This window comes from Amblyomma maculatum, chromosome 1, assembly GCF_055883805.1.
Source record: "Amblyomma maculatum isolate TAMU_Amacu chromosome 1, ASM5588380v1, whole genome shotgun sequence".
NCBI classification, from domain to species: Eukaryota; Metazoa; Arthropoda; class Arachnida; order Ixodida; family Ixodidae; genus Amblyomma; species Amblyomma maculatum.
In genome coordinates, this window is record NC_139344.1 from 65,394,429 (window position 1) to 65,414,004 (window position 19,576).

General features: G+C 43.4%; 1 pseudogene; it reads right to left on the minus strand.

Moving 5' to 3' along the window:
• Positions 1-19,576, minus strand: part of LOC146202690 (uncharacterized) — a 303,761-nt pseudogene that overhangs the window by 123,589 nt on the left and 160,596 nt on the right.

Below are 19,576 nucleotides of genomic sequence, written 5' to 3' on the forward strand. Positions count from 1 at the left end.
CTGCTTAAGATAAAGTTAATGACATTTTGCTAGCATTTGGATATGCATCAGCCATACGGTGCGCCACTTCTCTGTGAGAATAAAGAATTAGTGGCCTCGTAGTCGTACCCCGGCAGATGAGCAGTTTCCCACTGGCCATTTAGCGGTAAGCAACAGACTACTTACGAAACTGCTTTTTTTTATATTGAAACAGTAAGTGTCTTAAACCGTACGCTTAATTTGGCAGGTGAAGTAGAAGATGACTCTTTACAGATCATAGAGGCTGATTATGTTTAGAAAGATAACATACATTAACCAAGCACATGAAAGCCAAGGCTTAACTGTAAGGACCTAATAGCACTTTGTGAGTGACCTTGTCGAAGGCAGACTCAAAGCCTCCGAAATTTACAACGTAGGGAATTTTTAATGAAAACGCTACAACTCATGTCAGTAATATGACGTACAGGCCTAATACAGCAGAAATCTTTCAGAGAAGCTTGCTAGTTAAAAAGAAAATACAGAACTCAGCTGTCAAAAATTTTATGTCTAATGAGAAAATTACACGCTCAATTATTTTGAACAGAATCTAGTGATGGACATCATCATGACACGTGAAACGCTTCGTACACCTATGGACAGCCTTCTCCACATCATATAAAGTACACCTCCGGTCTGAAGACAGTTGTGAAACGCGCTAAAGAAAGGTGGTTAGAAAATTTCCATCGTGTTAATTACAGCTTGTAAGTCAGGGCCGTCGACACCATTTGAGGAAGTTAGTATTAGAGATTAAGTTGAATTGATTCTGCATTAGAATTGCATGTGGAATGCTTTGGAGGGAAACGGCTAAATAAGAAGTACGCCTATTACACGTTAGAACATTTAATTAGTTAATCATAGGGTTGTTTGTGAACATGGTAAAAACGACAGACCTGAGTATTTCATCCACAAAGTAGAGTAACACAGGTAAATTTTGTTCGCCATACGAATATTTGTGCCACGGATTAGGCCGCGTAGCATTAATGTACATTTTAAGCTTGTTTCGAAAGAAAGATGGCAAACCGTGCAGAAAAAAAAAAGACATAGCGAGGGCATAAGCAGCAACTGAGAAAATTCTCTTTTTTGCTACTCCGGTACTTATCGCATAGGCAATCCGTGCTTGAGTGTTTTGAGGGCAGGGCACGCTTATTTCTTTTTAAAGCAATATATAAAAATGGTAATAATATAAGTGGTGCTGAAGTTCGTTTAGAGATAAAATTTAAAGGGATGCCCGAGCTGACTAATTCCCGCGCTTTGATTTTAAATATTCATCCGCTAGTTTAGATGCAATAGTGCGCAAAATATAAAGAGTTTAGAACATTAGCAAAGCTTTATTCATACTTGTGCAGCCGTCATTACTTGTGCAGCACAATAACTTGTGCAGCACAATAGCACAATTAATACTTGTGCAGCACAATAACGTTCAGCAGTGACAATATATAACTAACTATCCCAAGGCCGTGGGATCGAATCCTGGCCTCGGCGGCACCTTTTCGATGGAGGCGAAAAGCAAGGCGCTTGTGTGGTGTGCGATGTCAGTGCACGTTAAAGAACCCCAGGTGGTCGAAAGTTCCGGAGTCCACCACTACCGCGTCGCTCATAGCCTGAATTGTTATGGGACATTAAACGCCACAAACCAACCATATATAACTGTATAATCTTTGCTCTTTCTTCCATTCACGATGTAAGCGCAAAATTTTGAGAGTAACTGCGCTTCCGTAATTAAGATGATGCGGCGGCTCTTGTGAAAAAGGACGGTGGTTTGTTTATGCTGGGCACGAAGAGAAATAACAGCGAAGATGGTCAAATTACAACTGCTAGGCATCAAGAGATTATAGTGTCTGGGAATGCATGTTGGTTGTTTAACGTACAGTGGGCATAAAAGGTGTACGCTAATTTTTCGCGTGCTGTAACTTGAGCCGTTCGAGGTTAACCCAGTTCTTTCATTTTTTTATAGCATTAGAGAAACGCCAGGATAACGACATGCGCTTTATTATTTTGTTGTCTTTAAGTTATTTGATTTTTGGTCGGAGTTAAGTTCACACAAATGAACGCGAGTTTTAATAACAAGTAGCGCCTCGCATTTTTTATTTTCCATCCCAGGAAGCTATTTCATATTTTTTTTGACGACACATATATTTTTCTATTAACAGGAGTTCAACATTCCTCAACATTAAATAACTATGAAAACATCTACTCGGTTTCTATAACCGAAATTTTATTGCCGGTTGTTTTTCAGTTCAACCTCAAACACGTTTCTATGCAGCTTAGCTTCGAAGATTGCATACAAGAACTAAATGACGGAAGAACCAATATGGGTTTGTTCATACGCTATTGCATTAACCAAAATTTCTGAATATTGTCTTGAGCGTGTAGCAAAACTGTAAATCAAATAAGCGCAATATTTTGCACTTACTTCACTTCACATAAATAGAGAAAAATATGTAAATTTATACTTACCGTACACAAACGATTACAATTACAAAGTAATTAAGATCACTAAGATAGATTATAAGTAATCTAATATTAGCAATCAATTACATACAACTAAGGCGGAGAGAGCCCTTGTGCAGTGGAGGTCAATGCACGTTGGAGAACTCTAGGTAGTCGAATTTAATCTGGAAACCACCTTTGCGGCGTCCCGCCATGGCCGATGAGCAGAATCGTTAAACCTCACGTACAACGTACCACGAGTTATCTACATTTACTCTTAGCCCCCAGATGAACAGTAAAGTCCCTATGAAAGTCCCCTCCCCCCTCCCCGGACAAGCAGGCTTGCACTTGTTATCACCTTTCGAACTATACGCCCACTGCGTAGGCCTTACCCCTGCAACCTTCTCCTGTAGCAGCTCTGACCGCCGCATCCGCACAAATTTCCTAATCTCCTTTTACGCCTCAACTCTCTTTTAATACCTGATGCGCTTGCCTTCTCTTAAGGAGAATTGAGTCCGTTACCCTTAACGACCATGATGCAGAACAACGCTACGAACTAGGCGTGCGTCTCTCATCGTGCAAAACGCTTTCTAGTTGCGTCGCGCACTCTGCGCGCAGTATTGTCATGGCATCCACGTATTTAAAGCAAAATTGACCAAAGAGCGCTCCAGTTTGTGTTGTCGGCTGAGCTGGGGACAAATACTGCGAATCCCGTGCAGTCAAGGGGCACAGTGCTCTCCTCCCTGGCGCTGCGCGCACTCTTTCAATGCGACATTCTATCAGCTATGCCATCCTTTAGCCTCCTTTCCCGAGCGGTGCCTCTCGTACTTCGCGGTTTATCCCCGGGACACGCGCTGAGGCCAACATCACGAATGGTAAACTATTACCCTCGTGCTATACACCTTTCTTCGCTATGAAAATAAAACTCACAAAAATGTTTAGTTGAGATTAGTTAAGCTCAGTTTAGTTAAGCCTATGAGAGTTAAAGTCCAAAAGCGTCTCAATTTATGAGAGATGCCATACAGGAGGGCTCCGGAAAATTCACCAGCTGGGAACGTTCTTCAACGTGCACTAACATCGCACGGAACGCGGGTGCCTTTTTCACCTCCATTGAAAAACTGCCGCCACGGCTAGGATTCGATCCCGCGTCCTATGCTACAGCAGTCGAGCGACCCTAAGCACTGAGCCACCGCGGCGGCGCTGACAAAAATGTGCCGCAGATGCTGACAGAGTCGTGATCTTAATTATTAAGAACGGAACATCGTTAGCCACGCAAAATGGGGCGTGCCAACACAACCCCTTCTCCCCCATATTGACAAGTGCATTAGAGGTGAAGAAGAAGGAGCGCAATCGGTGGAAGTATAGAGGACGTTGAAGTGCCAGCTCGTTCCTGGTTCAGCCCTCGTTCAGCGGTTGCAGCAATTCTTTAGTGTAACAACTGTTACAATATCTGTACCCCTTCGCAAAGAAATAAGAAGCTGAGCTGACCAGCCTATCTTGACGACCAGCGACAACTGGCCTAGCGGTCGCCATAGGCGGTGGGCAGCACTCGATCACTGGACAGCGCCCCCTCCCCCTTCGTGCTTAATTTATCTGCATGCCAATAAATGTCGGTTACTACTACTATAGTCAAACAGATTCCATGCCTTTTAGCAGCAGGTAGCGCTTGAAACGGCGCATTTGCTACTTATTCATCATCAGCTTTCAAAGGATGACACCTGCGAGTGAACGGTGCAGCAGCGGTGACTCTTCACGACGCTGCGACAACATGCCAAGATGATACAATCCAATTGATGACGTTCGTTCAAGGTGCTATGCGTCTGCGATAGCTTCAAAACGCCCATACGAGCAAGTAATACGCAGAAGTAGCGGCCAAAGTCACGCGGTGACGTAAGCAAACTCTTCGAAAAAAAAAAAAAAGTCGGCATCAGCGCCGCCTTATCTTGAGAGGAGAAAACTGCTGACTAGCATGCTGACATGCTCGCACCTTGTTTGTGCAGAAGTTTTTACGACTGTCTAGTGTTCTCAAATTTACAATATTAAAATATGCACGTAGTGTTACACAGTGTTCGATAAAGGCTTATGTACAGGAAGCGTAATTCTGGTGCCTGAACACGTCTGTGACGCGAGTCGTGTCACGAAAGAGAAAGCGTGAGAACCAGAAGGGAAAAGGCCACATGGGATCGAGTCTAGTTGCCGCCCTGCTGTGACTGTGTTCTGCCGTTCTCTCCTGCCTCTTTGTGCTTGCATACCTCGTCTGCCTGCCTGCATATGCACTCTGGCGAAGCCGTTCGACGTTGGAATTGATCAGAAGTAGCTTCTGTAGCGAAAGATAGGGTTCATGTTCCCATAGGCCTTCGAACGATATCGCTAGCCTCGCTAGGTGGGGGTCTTGGCATTGGCGTATTACCGGTGGTGTTTGTCCCAATCGGAGATGCAGCTCTGAAACAAAAACAAAAATCGAAAATGACCAGGAGCAGCTAAAGAATGTCACCAGCCTTTACTTAAACATCTTTGAGGTTCGTACTTTCCGCAGCAGGGCAATTATCTGCAGATCCTCCAACCTGTAACGTGTATAGGACTTGCTGCAATGCGCATCGTTTGCCTCCCTGCCTGTGAAACCTTTCATCCCTGAGCAACTTGCTTGTTCAAGAGACATCGTACGCAGCGTGAATCCATCGCCTTCTCCCCAGGAAATGCTTGAGGAATTCAGCAATGCCAGCGTGGGCGTTATTTCACTGTTCCGCGGCAGCTGAGATGCTGATGGGTTCCGAGTGCCGACAGAGTACATTACTGCAACATTTTCTGGGGCAAATTGTTCATCAAGGGTTAAGGTATGACCTATATGTTTCGTCCCGATCCACTTCAACCTCGTCCTTTACTGTGCAAAACTTGCTGTAACTTTGGACATAAGAGCAAGGATTGCAAATCTGAAACGCCTTGCCGACTACGGAGATAATCAATTCTGAGACCTTTGCACATCTGGTACGGCTATTTGCAGTCTATATTCCGGAGCTCACCGGACTAATGGTGCCAACACCCGAAAACGCTCAGATGAGCGAAGTTTCCTGGTTATCATCCAGCAAAATATGAGCTTTAAATCAGATGCCTATGCGCAGTTGGATAGAAAGCGATATTGCAGGCTGTGCAAGGACAATCGGGGGTGATGTAAAAGCAGGTTAAAAAAAATTGATTGTGTCAGCTGCTGAGAAGGCGCTTGAGCGTGCCATGGAGTGCGTGTTGGCCATCATTGGTGACATTTTGACGAAGATCATTTCTAGGAAGTTTGCGTCTTCCCAAATTGCAGGTTTGGAGGTTGGTAACCAAGGTACAACTGAATACCCTGTTCCTATTCTTAATGGAGATTCTATTCAGTCGCCTTCTCCTTCTTCATTAACGAAAATGCTGTTTCTAGATCCTGGGGATACACACCTGTCCACAGTTTGCTTTTCGGATAAAGAGATGACATGTCCTTCCCAGAAGCGCCGCGCTGCTTCCTCTCCCTCGAAGTCCGCCTGTTTTAACACTCAAAGCAAAAACGGTTCCTCAAGTTTACAGCATATGTCCGAGGTCTCTCTGATTTTAAAATAATCATGGAGGGGTTAAAAGTACTACAGCGAAGTTGGTGCTCACTTGCACCTTCATTTCACGATTCACCGAAGCTTATCACTAAATTCAGCCCAGACGTGACTTTACTTCAAGAAACTTGAATTTTACCAAATCGGCAATTTTCTTTAAAACATTTGCGTACTTTGAGAGCCGATCGCACTAGCGGCGGAGACGGTGGATTGCTAACGTTAATTCCTTCAAAAACATTTCATCGTGCAAAGATGCCGCAGAAAAGTCTACTAAGAGACTGCGAACTGTTAGCAGTTGATATTCCGATTCCTCAGTGTGCTGTCCTTGCTACTGCGAATTTATACGTCCCAGCAAGTGCCCGTAAGGCAGATTGATTAAATAATTTATTTCTCTCTAACAAAAGAGTGATTATTGCTGGCAATTTTAATTCTCATCATGTTTTTTGAGGTTACCGTTCAGATGTATGTGGGTAACTTCTTCGGAACTGGATGTCTGGAAGTGGCGTGAGTTGCTGCAACAGTCGAGGCATAATCTACATGTGTGACGCTTTTAGGTAAGTCATTGATTTAACATTGGCAGTGAATGGCGTGAGTGTCTTATCATGGGCTACAGTGAATTGTGGTACATACACCGACCACTTACCAGTTACGTTTAATGTAGTGCCTTGTCCCCTTACAGTGACTACTTCTGAACAGAAATTCGTCAACCATGAACTATTCAAAGACCTTGTGGATTCCCCTTTCTCCTCCATTGATCTGAGGACTCCGACCGTGCTTAACAAACACTCTCTTCTTTATTAGATTCCACTGAACACTGCTATCAGTAAGCTGGTCAACAAAACAAGTGACATGCCGGTGGTGAAATAAGAATATGAAAAAGCATACTGTCATAGAAAAACTGCCTGGAAGCTGGAAGAGCCTGCTCTATAACTCTAGTTCTAAATATTGGATAAGTTAAAATTTTTTCCGGCTTCATTAAAAAGAATTATTAGCACAGCTGAGTACGGACTACAATCCTAATGAAATAATCAGAAAGCTTGTTATATAGTTGTGGAACGCAACCACAGTTCACCGGCTTCTCATGCAACAGTCAGTGGCGTTAACAGCCAATAAAGCAAAAGGTAACTTGATCAGATAGCAAAAATTCTTATTCAGCGCTTTCAAGCGCAAACAATGATTCCGTTGTTCGACCTGCTCCATGTGCTGATTTCATCGTGGCGTTCCCATCTGGGTTAGATTCTATAGCGTCTGGCCTGAAAGCTCCTGCGTGCGACGGTGTTGCAGTCCATATGCTAAACAACCTCTCGGAGATACTGAATGGTGTAAACAGTACCCCGGATGCAGCATGGCTGTCGCTAAACTTACGCTAATCCTCAAAGATACCAGGAAAGATAAAATTCGGCTGATTTCTTTAACATCAAATTTAGTCAAACTCATTGAACGCATAGCTCACGCGGCCTCAAAGACAATTATTATGTAGAATTACAAGTAGAATTATGGTTGCAATGGAAAAGAAAAAGGTCTCGGCATTGGTGACTCCGGATATCGTCAAAGCATGTGAAAGCGTAGAGCACTCAATACTGTTGAACAAGCTAAACGAAATTGCGCCACTTTTTTAAATGTTCGCATGCTTACAGGAATTTTTAAGGAATCGAGAATTTTTCTATGCGAGAGTTTTACTTCCGATGCTTATCAGTAAACTAGAGGGGTGCCTAAGATATCGCTCCTGTATCCATTACGTTTAATATACTAATATGCAATATTCCTTTAAGTCGTAATATAATAGTGCATATGTATGCGGATGATACCTGCCTTTTTCGCATCTGCGAAAGATGTTAATTCGTACTACCAGTTACTGGCGCTGACTAAGGTAAACTGAATTCTCAACGTGAACCAATCCTCTTCACTTGTTTTCCCACCGGCATACCATGTTTATGTCTCCCTTGTGTATTACGCTTCACAGATATCACAAGTTGAGTCCCTAAAATACCTGGGAGTAATTTACCACTCCCAATTAGACCGGCGACCTGAAATCAAAAGCAATTGCCTGAAACATGACCATACCGTCGCCCGTTCGATTAAAATTAGCAATGAGAAATTCGGTATCCGCAGAGACACTCTTCTGTTCCTCTATAAAACTGCTTTAAGAACAATTCTGGAGTTCTGCTGCGTGCTTTTCTCTGCTAGTCCTACCGGCAGGTATAAAGTATTACCCTGTTTCTTTTGGAGAGGCAGGCTTTACAGCTATGTCTTGGTTTTCCAAAATGCCCCGCCGGGGTGGTGCAGTGGTAAGACGCCCGACTACTGTGCCGGAGTTCCCGGGTTCGAACCCGACCACGGCGGCTGCGTTTCGATGGAGGCGAAACGAAGAGGCGTCGTGTGCTGTGCGATGTCAGCGCACGTTAAAGATCCCCAGGTGGTCGAAATTACTCCGTAGCCCTCCACTACGGCTCCTCTTTCTCTCTTTCCACTTTCATTCCCACCCTCCTCCCTTCCCTTACGGCGCGGTTCGGGTGTCCACAGAGCAAGTGTGACAGTTACTGCGCCTTTCCCTTCCTGTGAACCAATTTAACTTATTTTATTTTTCCAAAATCAATTGCTAATAGTGTCCTCTATTTAGGGGCCGGCGTATGAGATTTGAACTCTCGATTTGAGCTTCTCATTCTACGAGCCTTTTCACGAGCACTCGAGCTTCTGCCTGGAGTGGCTTCTCCCACTTTTATGACGCAGTAAGCTCTGTTTCTTGATAACCATTGGCCGCAGTACAAGCAACCACAATTTGTATTTACCCAGTCTTTGTTGTCTAAAATTGCAATATATCTTAGGTCAGCACAACGTGTCAGTAATGTTCACGATACTTCAGCCCAGTTCTTTGACCAGTCGTTACCATTTAACGCAAAGCACTTGACTACTAAAAAGATTAATGGACTACTGGAGTGTTCCCTGTTGCAGCACCCAAGACACCGAGCAATATTTAGAGATGCCTCCGAAAGTTATGAACCAGCAGCAATAGGTATTTATTCTTAGGCACTGGGCTAAGCTGTTTTGTCTGGATCTCAGATTACAGGTCAATATTTATTGGTGAATGAATTGCAATTGGTTTGGCCCTTCAAAACGTTCCCTGCAGTATCACTCATTGAATTGTACTCTCTGACTGCCTGTCGGTCTTAACAGCTCTAGAAAGCTCGAGTACATGTCTTTTGGAGCAATCCCTTTAGTTGTTCCTTACTGGGCATGTACAAGAAGGGCGTTTTCAGTAGGTACCTGGGCACTGCGCGTTTACTTCCATTGGAGTGGCCTATTTCTTAGCGAATTCAGCTCTCAATGAGCCCACTGCCAGTTTTCACCCAACATTAAGTTCTGAAAGGTTCCAAATGCGGTACTATATCTGAGTCATAAGCCGCTCCTTGCGACTGCAGACTTCGAACATTTAAACTTTCCTTCGAATATCCGATATTGTACCTCAAGGCAATGTAAGGTCTCCATGATGTTGTTGCGTTGAGAATTTCTTACCTTTATCTTTATTTATGTCATTCTAAATTCACCACGTGGAATATTTGTACGCCATTCGATGGGACGTGGTAACTATGGAGCATTACATCCTCTCCTGCCGGGGGCATGTTCCTCAGAAAAGGAGTTACTTGGAAATTCTTCTTGCTAGGTCGCTAAGGCTTGTCGTCTCCAATTCCTGTTCTCATCTTCTTTGGTGCAATCGTCAAAGGGCATGCCCTAATATCAATGTGTGAGCTACGTTATAGGTATAATACCGGGACAGGAAGATTTGTTTGCTAGCACGTCTCTGCCTTGATTTCACTTAAAATTTTAGGTTTACTTTGTTTTATGCTTATTCATTGATTGCTATCCCTGCTACCTCAAAATGCTTTATAGAAAGTTTTCACTAACACTGATTCCTAATACTAGTAGAAATAACTCACATCCTTGCGCAAGATTTTAATAATTATTTAAAACTGATACGCTCTTTCTAGATTTATCAAAAGCTTTTTATTTAGCCCCGCATGGAAAAATAGTTTTCAAGCTTGATAATATACTCGGAGATGTACCGATGATACGCTTGTTAAGGAATTACTTGACCAATGGGAAACAATTTGCTCAGCTTGCTGAATATTCTTCCGATGTTGTTCCAGTTGTTTCCGGTGTGCCTCAGGGCAGTATTCTTGCTCCACTCATTTTCTTAATTATATATATTGTATCGCTAATGAAGTAACGTTAAAATCTGTTTATTTTCAGATGACTTCGCACTTTATGATGAAGCTAAGAATAGTGATGATAAAATCAAACTTAACAAAGCATTGAAGAATGTTTGGCACTGGTGTAATGACTACTAGATGTCAATCAAATTAGAAATAAATAAAAAATTTCAAAGTTTGTTTCAGAGAGAAGAAAAAAGAAGAAAAAAAGAAAAAAAAGGAAAAAAAAGGAAGAAGAAAAAAAAACGAAAAAAAAAACGAAAAAAAAAACGCGACTATTCCAAGTGTGAACGAGCATGGTTATTATGAAGTCATCAATTCGTCCGACGTAACCTAAGACAGTTCATGCACAACAAATAATCAGAAAAGCCGTGCAGAAGCTATTTTTTTCTCAGGGGAACCTTGAAACGATCAACCTTAGAAATAAAACACCTGGCTTACATTGCATTTATATGGCCGATTTCGGCATACGCAAATATAATCTAGTTTCTCTGCACAAAATGTAGCATCTACATGCTCGAAATGGCGCAGAGGAAAGATGTTAGTTTCTTTTTTTTTTTTTTTTTTCAAGCGTTACAAGTGCACGAACACACCTACTGAACTTTCACAATATGCAGACCTTCACACTCTGGATATTCGAGCTAAACTGAAACATTTATTCTTCTTAATTGTTTCAACTAGTTCGTAACAGATTTAAGCTAAATTAAGAAGTTTTTATTAAACTTAAATGCACTCGCCAGACTCGACTTGTAACCCGAAATGGTTGAACGAATTTTTCTGCAATAATAACTATTTCTTCTACTCCTACTTTCCACAATCTGTGTGAGAATGAAATGAACTATATCCGTCTATTAATCTACAATATGTAGATTAATAGAAAGTAATAGAAATTAATAGAAACATGGTCGTTCCAAAGCATGTGTTCAGAGAAAATAACTCCAAGATTTTTCACGGAGGCCTCTATATTAATTGTTTATGGACCAATAATGATGGTTTCAGGCATTTTCAGACATGTACTGGGTGCTCGAAACAAACTACATCTTGTTTTCAAATCATTTAATGAGAGGTTGTTTTTCTCAGCCCACTCCTGCAGCCGAACACAAACTGAGCTTGCCAGTGGTATATTATCGGTCATATTTTTTCCACAAAAAGTATGTTACAATCATCAGCGGAGATTATGAATTTGGACAAATTATTGATTAGCACTATATCATTTATATAAAGTAGAAAGAGAACGGGACCAAGAATGCTGCCCTAAGGCACACCACTTTGTATGGATCGTATTTGTGACTTATGAGGATAAGTATGAACGGATTAGTCGAGTGCGCGTACCACGGAAACCATACTTTTCTAGCTTGTCTATTAATAGATTGGGATTAACACGATCAAAAGCTTTGTTGAAATAAATAAAGATTCCCAAAGTCATTAGTTTCTTTTCTATGCTTTCTAAGATATCTTTTTTTGGTGAAGAAAGCATTTTCTGTGGAACGCTTTTTCCTGAATACAAACTGACATTCAGTAAGAGACTGTGTTGACGATGCCGTCCAGGTCAATCGCGGGAGATATCAGTCTTGTCGTCGGGGAAGCCACGGATCGCCATGTCGGGCGTGACCGTGTACTAGCAATCAGTGAAGGACTTCACATAGACAGCCAGTCGCGTGTGAATGCGTCACACTTACTAAACATTTGGTGCAAAGCGCCAGCCAAGACTCGCGATTTAGAGACCGCGGTTTGTGCACGCTGCCAGACATGATTTGCCATTGGGTACTTCCCACGCGACAAACGACTGCGATATACCGAACGTCAGACTGATGCAAGGTCCCTGCTAATGGGTGCTGTTGGCTGGCCGCTTTTTTCTAAGAATAAAGGAAATAAAACCCTTCATTATTCGATAACAAAGGTGTATATACATCTCATGCTATATACAGAGGGTAAGGACGAAAAATAAAGCAAATCAGCCGTTGACCTGGATGCAAGAAAGGGTGCGGCAGTATTTTTGCCCGATGACGACACATCATCCGGCCTAGTCTACGCTCTCAATCCTGTGAGCGTGAGCTTAGACCGCAACAAAGATCATTTTATACCCATTCCTAGCGGCAAGACGCAACGACAGTGCCTCCCGACTGCATCGTCCGCTCTCCTTTGTGTTTCGTCGTCGCCGGTAACTGCATTGTCTGACGCATATGTATTTATTGTGGGACTTTCCGGAAAAGGGCGCGCATTCTGGGCCTCCTAAGTCCGGTACGCGGGTCGCTAGAGGCACTGCGACGTCCAGTCCCCGCTCCCCCTTGGGCGTCTCGGACCACGCCGGCCCGTGTGCGGGAGCGCGTCGCCGCCGAGAATCTCGCGTGCGGTTCGCCGGCCAAGCACTGAGCTAGAGAAGGCGCCGGCGGGAGACTCGCTCCAAAAGCCCCGTCCGGCTGCTTTTATTTTCGAGTGCATTTTTTTTTTGGTATAATGTGGCGCTTCGTATTTGGTTGGTCGGGTGTTCGCCGTTGTTTCGAAGGCCGTGCCGTCGCAATAGATGAGATGGGACCACCGGCATGCGCGCGTTGCTATTCGTTCCGAGTCATACTCTCCGAGAGATATTATAGTTGCGCGCTGGATATGCTTGCATCGCTACGCAGTCGCTTTCGGGGGTTCGTATTTTTTTCCCTGGAGAGCCTCGACCCTCTTTTTTGTTCCCCGATACATTGGAGCACCTGGGAACAAAGAAGCACTGCCCCCCCCCCCTTTTATTTCCAGCTATTTTTGCAGATTGCCGCCTTACCGAGATTTGATTTCCGAACTTTTACCCCTAATTTTCGACGGAAATATTTCTTATATATGACTCCGTGAGTCGTGTTTACAATATTTTTTAAAACTTTGTAAAGATTTTCTTGCGGTTTGCGTGTGTGTATAGAAGGGAATTATGAAGCCGGCGAGTGCGGAAATGGAACTAAGCACTTACGGCGCGCGGGGAGACTCTCCAGGTTTTCAACGTGAATGCTTGAGTGCCCCATAATGAAGCAGCCCAGCATGGAGTCGTCAACACATTGTGCAGCACAATAAATGACCCTCTTCTACCATTCAGCTCGCGTGGCCTCGTTGGACGTCTCTAAGTTTACTTAAATAAATTGCAATTTTGATTTTGAATTTGAATGGTTTTTACCATGGATTATTTTTGTGAGAACTATGAAACAAATACGTCTGAAGACACCCAGTCCATCTTTACATGCCTGTGCTGTTGCGTACTGTCATCGTGTACTTTATTGCAATTCCTTACTGCGTGGAGCTCGCAAGGAAAACGTTTAAACGCACTTCTTATTTTAACGCGAGAACATTCGTACCTCTCCTGCCCGCAAACATTCTGCGGTAGCGTCGGCGGCCTCGACTGTTGGAAGCCTCGCAGCCTCTAAGAACCACGAGCATCCCTTTGACAGGTTTCTAAAGCAAGTATGCTACTACCCTCATGTCGGGAATTCTGAACATACCTCTGGCATGTGGTGGTCGGTAGTTAACAAGCACTGCGACCCTTACACCCCTTGTTAGAAGCATCGCAGCCTCGAAAAATGTCAAGCATGCCTTTGACGAATGGTGTTGACAGGAGAGATGGCCTGTCAGTGAATGGCGTGCGGGGCACTCACGCACCGACGCTCATTTATCCTTCACTCATCGAGGCTGTCGGTCGTGCGACTGGTCAGCAGGTTGCGTGACGTGAAGAAACCACATGGCATGGTCAAGTGGCCGCTACCGAATTGATAGCTCCCGGGTGCTACCAACTCGTTTAGTTCTGGTCATATGGAAGGGTGCGATGGGTAGCGAACATGGAATCGTACTTTGGCAATCCTGACTGGTCAGAAACATGCAATGACGTCACAGCCACATAACTTCCCGTGGGAATTTCAAACATGCCACAACGCTCACGTAAAACTTGACGTCACGCGTGCAATAAAAAGGATTAAAAACACGATATGTAATCTGGAATAAAGATAGCCTCATTCTCAAATGATTTACCTTAATGACAAAGTTTATATCGCAGAAAGAAAAGCTTCAGGAATTTGGGGAGGAATTCAAACCTACTAACCACGGGTTGCGCCGACTAGAACGCGCAAGGCGCCCTCTTTGTTTATCCACCTCTTTCGCTGCTCTTTGTGACTCATGAATTCAAAGTTCCCGAGCAATTTCTTTTTCTCCTTGTTTGTCTCGCAGTATCTTGTACGCGAATATCGTCAACTTCACAAGGCTGTCCGAGCAGCTATTAGCATCTGACCTCGTGCAGACGCTCAACGAGCTCTTTGGCCGCTTCGATCAAATTGCGCAGGTAAGAAACAAAGCATGCACTCATTGCACCTTCTGCCGAGAAAACTTACTCAGTGGTTCAAGCAAAAAGCATCGACACCGCAGCAAGCCACTGGATCAACGCATTGTTGCCAGTAGTGTCTAGTCATTCTCTGCCTACGTCGACGAGTATTTCTGGCGCCAGGATACGAATGTGGTACGACAAAGCAATCGAACGTAAGGGACGCGAGGCCATTGATTGGCTGCGCAATTCTCGTGTCTGGGTGTTACCCACAGGTGCTGGCGGCCCCCGCGACCAGCGTCAATTAGCGACATTTTAGAGAATTTAGTGAAAGCAAGAAAAGCGCATTTAAAAGCGTGCACTACTGACGTTGCTGTGGCTCAATGGGTATGCGCTACAGTTTTGAACACTAAAGACATCAGCTCTAATTAACCTACGTCGTCTTTCTGATTCTGCTCTTGCCTCGTTCTTAAACCTATAACAATAATTTAACACATTCCTTTGGTGTAGAACACTATTATGCATTTCAATCAAAATTGACTTTAAAAAAGCTTCATCGGAAGGTGACATCGCATTAGCTGCGCTGTAAGATGACATCGATTGTTCGAATAGTCACAGCTGACAGCGTACAATAATCACTAATAACCCGTAATAATAACCCGTAAATCACTTACCGGCTCCTCTGAGTATGTGTTACCTCACAATTTTCAGCCGAAATAGAAATTTATAACACAGGCAGACAAGGGACGATAAAGACGATGTTGCAGTAATGACCACGTACCCGCCGCCAGCCTTGAGTGTAGTGCATTAGAATATTTTAGAGCACCATACCTTGAGCCATAGCCGCCGATAGCTGCTAGTGGCATCTTATTCTTTGATCTTTACACATGGTACATACCAAGAGCAGGAAATTGACCAGGATTTAGTGCAGAATACTTGATTCGGACTTGGGATATATATTATGTAAATTATGCATTATTTCTTTCCCCCGCCACGATGGTGCAGTGGTTAGGCAGCTCGACTACTGCGCCCATGCCGCGACGGCCGCTTTTCAATAGCTGTGAAAAGCAAGGCACTCGTGTGGTGTATGATATTAGTGCACGTTAAAAAACCGCAGGTTATCAAAATATTCGAAGCCCTCCGATACTTCGTCTCTCGTAGCCTGAGTAGCTTTGGGACGTTAAACATCTGGAAATCGAGAGCAGGAAACTGAACCGAATTATTTATTTTAATAAACTGTCAACCACAGTGGGGTTATACAGGAGTGGGCATTGCAATAGATTAGAATACATCAGAGAATACAAAACAAATACGCTGAGCATTTGACGCATAAATTTCAGAGATGAGAAAAATAAAGTACTGTCTTTTCTGGTGTAAGCCCTCCTGGTGTAAGCACCCCTTCTTGTATACCTATATCCTACAACCCCTAACCCTGCATTTTCTATAGCTCCCATGTGCAATAATACGGTATGAATAGGTCCCACATATATAAATTTTTACATTAGGGTAACCAAGGTAAATGCGTATAAAGCCTAACCGACAAAAATTAAACCTACGTGGAGTTTAGGTTAGGATTGTCGTAATTACGCTTTTCTAATCTTTATTGCGTGTCCTAGTCCTAGTTAGGCCTAGTAGGCCTAGCTAATCTTAGATGTCTCTGAGATAACATCAGAGTAGCACGTTTTCTGAGCTCACATAGGAAGTAATTGCACCTTCCTAAGCCTAAATAAGCTTGCTAAGGCTTAGTTAAGCCTAATCACTTATAGTTTTTGCACGTTTTTGCTAAGCCATGGGAATACTGTTGTAATTTTTACTTCTTTTGATATCCAATTATTCCACGTGGTTCAGGGGAGGTGTAGCAGATGCAAACAATGAGGACGTTAGCTGTGGCACAGGCAGGCTGTGAGGCAGCCAGACAAACAAAAACTATCAGACAATAAATAGAAAAAAACAAACGTTCTTGCTGCAAGTACGTATGGGTGCGGACAGTAACATGCGCGAGAGAGGCTACAAACACAACAAAAAACGCATCATAAAAAAGGCGTTATGTGTTCCCAAGTGACAAAAAGGAACGTTTAACGTTTTAAAGGTTTTTCTTCTCGCTCATCTCGAGACGGCCTTGTGCATTCTTCAAAACGAAATGTTTCTCTTGTATATGGTGTCTCTCGAAAATGTTTGCTAAAATGTTCGACGCGAATGCTTTATCTGGTCTCTACGGTTCGCATTACGCATTCGCTACGTCCATCTTTATTAGGCTGCAGGCACTGAGGCTTTTTGACTATGGGTAACGTGCTAGTCTCGTCATCCAAAGGTTCTAGATAAATTTCCACACAAACTAAGTCAATCTTCTCAGTTCAATTACTTTTCTTTGGTGACATGAGCTACCCTGAGAAATTTGGTGTCAATCAGAATTTTGTTTTACATGTTTCTGAACTCACGTGGACCAGCTTAAATAGCCGTGTCCTGGCGCTGTGGATGGACGGATAGACAAAGTAGAAATGTAGCCACTAAGAGCATTCCTGCATAAAAAGAAAATTAGTGCTTCATTGAGAACTACCACTTTTGCTCTACCAATTTACAAAGCCTTCGCCAGCGCGCAACGTCGTTAATGACAGTTTCTTTTTTGTTCCCATTAGAACGTTACGTACATTGTTCACTAAAATATTTACCTGAATTTTCGTGTCGTATTTACTCGTAATACGTACGGGCAGACAGACTTGTACCTTCCTCACAAATTTCGCCAGGCAGACCTTGTTGCAGCAGTGCGAGTTTGCTATGCCTGCAAGACACTTACAGCCACTTCGACTAACGATGTGCAAGTTGATGCCATTTCTTGCTGTTTCATTCAGCGTCGTTAGTTGTTTGGCCGAATTTTTCTCCTTACAGTAGCCGTCTCCTAGTGTGTACTTAAATATTTCGTGCCAAATGAAAAACGCTTTCAACGTGTCAAAAATGCGGAAAAGAATGGCCTCCCGTTAGAATAAGTGACGCCTCCGCCACGTTACTTAGCGCAAGGGACAAAAACGTTGCCCACGCTTGCGAGGTATTCCAACTGCATGGAAGCGTGGGAGAAGAGGTAGCGGGGGAAAATGTGAGAGGAAGAACTCGAGCACTTGGTGAAAGCCAAGCTCGGCTGGAGCGAAACTAGATTACTACTGTTCTTTTCTGTGCTACGCGGCAGATTGCAAGTCGAGTTGTGTAAAAAGGGACTAATATTGGCTCCCTGCGTTTTATACGAAAACACTCAGGAGTGCTTTGTCTGCAGAATGAAAGAGAACGGGCGCAGTAAATGCGTCGATGACCCTGGTTTGGCATTCTGGAGGGCGCTGAAGAATGCTTTAGGTACGGAAATCGCTTCAGGTCACTTAGCTAGGCTGTATGTGGAGCCTCATTCCCGCTACTACTAAGTGTTACTACTACTAATACTACTACCTATACTAAATGTCTATCTAAAGTGTCACTACTGTGGAACCCGAATGTATAAAGTCCGGATATTTCGCATTATTTGATATATTGAACACACAGTGAGCGTCGCTTAGTGGCGCAAGCAGTGAAGGTGTCAAACATAACGATGTTTGACGCTTTCGCTAGGTACGTTACCCGCCAGAAAAGTTTTCCCGACGCAGTGAGCTTCATACTATTCTGTTCGTGACTCCTAGGTATGACAGGTTTAAACTAAGTTGTACAAAAGAAACATTTGCTTTGTTATTTCTTTAATAAAGCTTGAAACCTTTGGATGTTCTATGCCAAAGGAACAGTAGTTAGGAATAGGTAGTTTATAGTGGAGGAACCTGTAAATGACAGCTGCCTCTCAACTTGATGCTTGACCGGAATAAATTGCATTTAAATGCAAGCCTTGGTGCAGTCAGGGGCGCTGGAAAGTTTTCTTTTGTATGAAAAGTGAAAGCTAATAAAAAAAAATAATTTATTGTTGTCCGGCACACCGCCTGAGGTCTTGTAAAAGCTGCGCATTATACCGAACGCGGTGAGCCCTCCTCGGCATGCTTGCAAAGCAGGAATCGATAGAGTAAGTGAGGGCCTTTACGCACGAAGCGAGTGAATAAGCACTAAAAGATACACAGCGTTTCCGTAACTGTGAGCAAGGAGAAGCTCGAAAAACTGCGTCTAACTGCGCGAGCTGCATTTTTGCACCTCGTAGTAGAACGAGAGGAAAAAGATGGCTTACACGGTATGAAAGAGCCCTGAACAGGGTATAGGAGGGAAAAGCCTCAGTTCGCATGTCGAGCCAACGTTTCGACAAGGGTACTTGTCTTCGTCTGGGCGCCTAGTATTATGCCTAGTATTTCAAGATTCAGCAACCTGGTTTAGAATGTCGCTGATGATTGTTTGCACGCCCTAGTACACATCTTTTGAATAGTCCATGACTATGTCTGCGAACACTGACGAGCTTCTTAGATGCTCGTTTTTTAGCGTTGCGGCACCATTATCTTTATATTTTTTGTTCCGCATTTAAATTTCAAGTGCGCAAGGCTTCAAAATCTTCCGACGGTGACATAGCTGCTATGATTCTCTTCGCCCACGTTATAAATGAAGCTACGATATTCAGCGACAAATTAAACCCAACTGATAAATCTTGAAATACTAGGCGCTCGAGGGTTTCTTACGTAGCTTGCAGTCTTGGGTCAGTTCGTCTTTTTAATTTCGTCCTTAAAGCCGAGATGCAGCACAAAAAACTTAGGCTGGAATACGAATGGTTTTCAGTTATGTCTATGCTGTCCTTCTCGATCAGCTGAATTAATTCTTTTGCAGGTCAACTTTGACCAAATTATGCTACGCGCGCATAAACAGAACAAGAAGTAAAAGCAACATCTTTTTCAAGAGTGATCATTCTATAGCGATGCTTTCTGGTTCGTTGAATCACGTTACATCCTTTCTCCCCTTAGGTTGTTCGATCTCAGCCCATCAGGAGTATTCCGCGGACGCCATTTTAGCGTAATACACTTCCCTTCCTCTGTCCGCCAAGAAGCGATGACTTTTACAGCTGCGTCGACGCACTTTCTGAATGTCCGTTCTAATGTGAAAACTATTAATGGCTAATC